The following is a 7,193-nucleotide window of genomic DNA, read 5'->3' as shown; positions in this document are numbered from 1 at the left end:
CATGAGCCACCAGTACTCGCCGTCAGGACCAGCTCTCGGACGCACCAAGGAGAGTTGCCACCCAGTCCCGTCCACCGCTGCCATACGCGTTGGCAGCACCAGCTGAAGTGCCGGCTACACCGGCATTCGTCGTTTACAAGATCGGTGGTGACCCTAGTGACTACCGGTTCTTGGCTGAGGCGCCCAAGGAGATCCTCAAGGATATGCATGCACGTATGTGCCGGATTGTGGCAACGGCCACTCTCAAACCAGGCCACAACGTCGGGGACTCCGGCGCAAACAGGAGGAACGTCGGCAACGTAGCTTGAGAAGCGTACGTGGCTAACTAAGTACGCCACCCCGACGAAACTCCCGAGCCCAGCTCCCGCAGTTGGCTCAGAGCTGAAAAGCAAACATGGCTGGCTAAGTACGCCACCCCGGCGAATCTTCGAATACATCTCTGCGACCAAGATCGGTGGATCAGATCAGTACCATCTTGAGAGACCAGTTCGGCATTATGCCGAAAAGGAGGGCAATCGGCTATTCCAAGCCGTACTCGACGAGTACGAGATGATCCCGCTGCCACCTAAATGTCGGCTCCACGACTTCTCCAAATTCGATGGATCGGATGGCTCCAGCTCCATCGAGCACATCGGCCGATATTTGGCGCAACTAGGACCGGCTTCGATGTCGGATCAGCTACGCGTGAGGCTCTTTTCACGGTCCCTCACAGGATCGGCTTTTGGATGGTATACCTCTTTGCCGGCAAACTCCATCCAGTCTTGGAAGCAATTGGAAGAACAGTTCCATACGCAATACCATTCAGAAGCTTCCGAGTCTAGCATTGCCGATCTAGCACAACTACGTCAGAAGCGCGGAGAAACGGTGACAGAGTACATCCAGCGCTTCAGGAATCTTAGGAACCGATGTTATTCGGTTCGTATAACGAAAAGGAAGCAGCCGAATCGGCGTAGCTGGCCTTGCAACACGGCTCAAGGACATGGCCTCCCAAGCAGATTACCTCGCCGGCGCACATGGTTCGTAAACTATCGGCATATGAACAGCGCCACCTGCACTGTACCAAGACAAGTTCAAGCGTGCAGTAGTCATGGTCGATACAGAGGAAGGTGAAGTGACTGCGGGAGACCAAGAAATAGCAGTGGCTGAGTGGACTCGGGGAGGAACTCCCGTATCCTGCAAATGGGTAAAGCCACCAGGGCCGCCCAGGGGATTTGATTTTGACGTGACCAAGACTGAACAAATCTTCGACCTCCTGCTTAAGGAGAAACAGTTGACGATTCCTGAAGGTCTCAAGTTCCCTACGGCGCAAGAGCTAAACGGAAAGCCGTACTGCAAATTCCACAACTCGCTTTCCCATGCCACCAACGACTGCAGGGTGTGGCGTCAGCACATCCAAGCGGCGATAGAGAAGGGGCGTTTAATTTTCAACCAATACGCCATGAAGGTAGACACCCAGCCCTTCCCCGCCGTTAATATGGTAGAAGTCATCTACCCCGAGGGCTGCCAGCCAGGTCCCACGTTCAGCGTCAACATGGTAGGGCCTGGGAACCACTCTGGCAAAGATGGAGATGAGGGCAGCTGCTCTCATAGCAAGGACACAGAAGAGGCCGCTCCACGCGATCGGCTCCATCATGATGGCAAGCGCTACGTCACAGAGGGAGAAGTGAAGAACATAAGATATCAGCGACCTCTCTCTGATCACCTCCTCAACAAATATGTGAGTCAGTATGACCAACGCCGACGGTCCAACTATGATGATGAAGGAGATCGCCACGGCTAGAGAAGCCGAAGACATCGTCGGCAGGATCGCGATGAGGAGGAGCACGAGCGCCGTGCCACGGACAGGCCAAGGGAGCAAGAAGACAACGCCAGACACTGGGATTGCCCTTTCTTCAGACACTGCTGGGATTCAGGAATGAGCCGATTGCCCACAATCGGCAATTGCCCAGAATGCAACAAGAAGAAGAAGGAGGCAGCCAACGTGTCTGTGTTTGAGCGCTTAGGGCCTCTCCCACCACCAAGCAACGCGCTGAGTCACCTCGTTGGGCAGATCTTGAGGATTCAAGACGAGGGACTAGAAGAAGAAGAAGACAGGTACCACCGTCCAAGGTGGTGCCCTGACGGACTCAGCCGTTCACAGAAACGCAGGGTTCAGCGGTTGCGCGGCCTGGAGGAAGCCGAAAGGTTATACTTGCATACGCTGAGGAAGGCACGGCCTGATCTGGCTGCAAAGGTTCAGCGAGCCCTGAATGAAGAGGGTCGTCCACGGAGGATGGAGTGGCGCCCCAAGCAAAAGAAAGCCGGTGATGAAACATCGGCTGGCACAAACATGGTGCTCGTCTTGCCGACAGAGCTTAATGCTCCACGATTATACGATGCTCTCAAGATGGATGACAGCAGGCGCATCAAGTCAGAGGTTGGGTTGGTTTTATCCAGCCTAACCAAGTAGCAAGATTAAACCAATGAGCAAACCGTGCGAGGCTGATCCTTGTGATCGGCCCCAAAAATTTTATGGAGGAACATTACAAAACCTTCATCGAGCAAGCAATGTGGAGGCCGATTCCCGCAACCGGCCAAAATTATCTTCTGCACATATTCTGTTTATGGTCAGCAACGATCTACTGGGCAGCGGCCACGTCGGCAGATGGAAGTCAGCATGAATCTTTGCGAAGACGACGTGCAAGTGCAATACCCTGGCTTACCAAGAAAGCCGATCTCTGCAATCATTTGGCAGATTCGGCTCAGGGGGCATGTAGTCAGATGAACATGCGCAGATAAATATGTGCAGACTTGTGTGCAGTGGAACGTTGGGGGCCGATTAAGGAGAAAAATCGGCCAAAATAAAAAAAAAAAAATTTTCGCACGAAGCAAAGCCGATGTGCGGCCATCGACTCTAGTACAGTTGAACGGGACCAAGACCTACTGGCTATGTGTTCAAGGGTTTACAGCGACGTCGATGTTCAGTAGAAGAGAGCTGATCAACGACTTATGCACCCTCGCCGGTATTCTTGCCTTGATGAAGGCTCGGGGGGCAGCTCGCCCTAGAGGTTTTTTTTAGAGAGCCGATTTTGATGGAATCGGCTGGCATTACGATTTGGAGGCTGATGGTGACACATGTGGTTAGCTCACGACTGTCCTCGCCTTGATGAAGACTCGGGGGGCAACGGACTACATCGAGATTGCATCGATTGATCCTGCGTTGTGATCCTCTCTAGAAGCGATTCATTCACGAAAGAAGATTGCTGAAGCTATGGAGAGGAGTCGAAGGGAGGCCGTCGGCTTGTACAGGTTTTGGGTGTCATCTGCCGCTTGCACAGGGATTGGATTCTCAAAATAGCCGATGAATAGTCATCGGCTAAGGGATTGGGGTTGCGAAAAAATATGGTCAGATACCAAATTGCAGCCTGAAATTGAGAAGTTCTTGGCCTTCGAGCTAATCAACATAAGAATCCAGCTTCATGGGCGGCCAAAAGGAGGAAAAAAAAAATCGATACGTTGCTATCGGTCTTGACATGGCAGGAGGAAGGGATGAAATTGGGGCAGTTGAAAGATGAATCAAAAGAACAATTTCATTAAGTCAGAGGAGCGGCTTTACAAGAAAGAGCCGATAGCTCTCAAAAGAGGGATCTAGTGCCTAGCGCATTGCTACTGCTAGTCCTATTTCTACTAATCGTCGCTGTCCTCGTCATCACCGCCGTCGATGTCGTCGGCGCTGCTCTCGGGGAACTTTTCGTCGCCACTACCCCAGCCTGTGGCCGGAGCCTCTTCCTCCTCGTCATCATCATCGTCCTCGCTGTCCGCCCAGGAGCGGAAGCGCTTGGTTGGCGGGTACCCGGCGGAAGAGGAAGATTCATCTTCTTCCTCCTCTTCTTCTTCTTCGTCGTCATCCTCGCTGTCCGCCCACATGCGGGAGCGTTTCTTCGGCGGGAGCTTGATGGAGGGGAAGGCCTTGGCCTTCGCTGCTTCTCCTTCTTTCTTCTCATCATCGGAGGGGAGGGGGTTCACTTCGGAAGAAGGTTTGTCCTCATTCTTCTTCGGCGAGAATGGGGGGAAAAGGTTTGAAAAGGAGGAGGAAGAGGAAGACATTGCTGAGGGAGAAGAGGGTTTTTTGGGTGCCGATAGTTGGAACAGAGGAAGGAGATGAAGAAAGCTAATCGATTGGCACAGTTAAATAATGAAGAGCCTGGTGGAAATTTACTGTCATTACAATTTCCAAGGAGATGACGCCAGGGCTATCGAATTTTGCAGAAGCTGAAAGGACAGGGCATAATGATGACGGAAGCTGCAAATGGCTCTGTCCTGCCACGACATGACCCTTCGAGAGGAAAATACAATGATTTTGGAAAAATTATTTCCAAAACCAGGGGGGCATGTGTTATCACCAGATTTTGGACAAATCCAGAGGTGGGCCATAAGAGAGATGGGCTTAGAGGACTACACGTGGAAGATCTCTGAAGCGGCCTTGCACGGAGAATTTGGGCTAGTTTGCCCGTGTATCTTTAATTATAGTAGGTCATATCTTAGATCAAGGTTTAGAATTTGTATCGCGCACGGTGGGATATTCCCACGTTAGAAAGTCCGCTGGACTATAAATATGTATCTAGGGTTTATGGAATAAACAACACAACGTTCACCCCAAAAACAAACCAATCTCGGCGCATCGCCAACTCCTTCGTCTCGAGGGTTTCAATCAGGTAAGCGACATGCTGCCTAGATCGCATCTTGCGATCTAGGCAGCACAAGCCCCACGTTGTTCATGCGTTGCCCGTACTGACGCGTCTGTGATGGCGGGCAACGTAGTTATCATAGATGTGTTAGGGTTAGCATAGCTCTTCGTATAAACATGCTTACGTAGTGCAACCCTCGCATGTCTAGCCGCCCTCACGCCTATCTCAGGCGTGGGGGCGGCACCCTGCTTGTTCATCATCTAGTAGATCTGATCCGTTACGATTGCTCCTTGCTCCGCAAGGATTAGTTTAATATCTGCAATAGTTAGGCCTTACGAAGGGGGGGAGGATCCAGCGGTACGTAGGGTGGCGTTCGCAAGTCCTAAACAGGATGTTCCGATGATCAACGTCACGTTGGTTGTGTGGCCTTGTTTAGGATCGGCTTACGAGCACCGTGCGTGGCCGCGAGGCCCAACCTGGAGTAGGATGATCCGATTATGCGGTGAAAACCCTAAATCGTCGTAGATCTCATTAGCTTTATCTTGATCAAGAAGGATCACCAGGTATTCGTGCACCCCGTACGGATCATGGGTGGATCGGCTCTTTGAGCCGATTCACAGGATAGCCTGAGAGCCGATCGAGGCTCTGATTTAATGTTTACGTGTATGCCATGCAGGAACTAAGTGAGGCATCCCCATCACCTTCCTGACCAGGTATAGGTCAGGTGGCACGCCCTTGCACTTCGCATCGCCGCGTGTGACCAGAAGAGCATTGCGGGCCGTCGCTCGGAGGGGTCTCAGCCAGCCGCAGCTCTAGGCTCTTCCCGGCTCTACCGTGTTGACAGGCCGCTGCCCGCCGGTGGGTTTTGGCGATCAACAAGACCATCATCCTTATTCATCCATGCTTAGCATCACACCATTGCGATGAACCCCAAATAGCAACCATGCTTATTATCTTGCATTACCTAATCATACTCCACTAAACCCTATTAGTGTAAGATAATTATTTATCATTCCACTTAGGAGTCAACTATTTCTTACTTAGTAAATCCAATAGCAACACCTAGACAACCTTAAACCTAACTGAGATACTTCTTAATATTTAAGAAGTATGTTCTTCAAAAGTTATTCTTTTGAAGAAAATAAGGAATCATCATCAATCCTACCTAATAGGACCTATAGCCAATAATCAGTTATCACCAGCAAGGTATACCAACCTTGATAGCAACTATTTATAATAAATTGCTCAAGATGCCTAGGCTTAGCTCAACCTTACAAGCCCTAGGTGTTGATGAATCCAACTAAGTTGTGATCCATCTACTATTTACACCAGAAACCAATTAAAACCATAGAAAACCATAGAACTCCACAACCCTAATTATCATACTTGTTCTTTATCAAAGAACATGTTCTTCAAAAGTTATTCTTTTGAAGTATATGATAATTAATCATTAACCATGCCATATAGGGCTAAAACCAACCAATATTCATAAAATGTTAGGAGTATACCAAATGATATTGTTATGTGCTATTTGTGTTATTATCATGATTTATTACATCACCTGTTTATGATACTAAAACAAAACAACCCTGCATAAGAACCTTGTTGTGAAACACCCTAAAAGTGCAACACACCCTGAACTAATCATTACAACTCACTAATCCTAAATCATCGGGGTTAGGCCACGCTTAGAACGATTGCATCTCATAATTATGCATTATTGCATCCTTGCCAATCTTTTAAACATCGTCCCCACGGACGATGATGCTATTTCAGAATGTGGAGTTATTGCGTATCGAAGACCTTGTCTGCATAATCTTGCAGCCAAGAAAGGCAAGTTCATCACTTGCTCATGTCATTTGAGTATTTCTATCAAATTACTTGCAAAGTATTATGGTTATCACTATTGCATAAAAATCAAAACCACTACTTTCATAACTATGAATATGACTATGTGGTGGGCAATGGAACCATGGATTGTGTTGATATGGTGGAGGTTCCATTGCACGGGTTTATATCCATCTAGGATTAAACAACAAATGTCGCCAGTGATTCTTGTGCCGTAATATCCGTGTTAACCATAAGATCCGGAGTGGGACGGAGTAGTCAAAAGTGTTTCCACCTCTCGTTCATCAACGGATGCGCTTACCGTAGCGGTTGTATCTTGCGGAGCAACTTGTGGGTGGGGAACCCATTCTAAGTCCCCACGGTTATGCTGTGCATACCGTAGCGGTTGCGGCTTGCGGAACAACTTGTGGGTGGGGAACCCATTCTAAGTCCCCACGGTATTGCGGTCTATGATGGGTTGCAGCTACCGGCGAAGGAGTTTGGTTCGATCCCGCATCGTCGTCGTGGTCGGGGTCCACCCTGAAATTACGGGAATAATGGGACCGGCGTGGACCCAGGGTCGGGGCATGCAACAAAGGGTGGGTGTTCGAGGTAGCGGAGGAACATGATTGGCTAGACCTTATACCAGGCCTCACACCAAAGGAAGTGTGGACGAGAACTTAAGCTCGGTTGGCACCA

Source organism: Lolium perenne, chromosome 6 (assembly GCF_019359855.2).
Source record: "Lolium perenne isolate Kyuss_39 chromosome 6, Kyuss_2.0, whole genome shotgun sequence".
Lineage (NCBI taxonomy): Eukaryota > Viridiplantae > Streptophyta > Magnoliopsida > Poales > Poaceae > Lolium > Lolium perenne.
The sequence above is the reverse complement of the archived record's forward strand: the minus strand, read 5'-3'. Positions refer to the sequence as shown.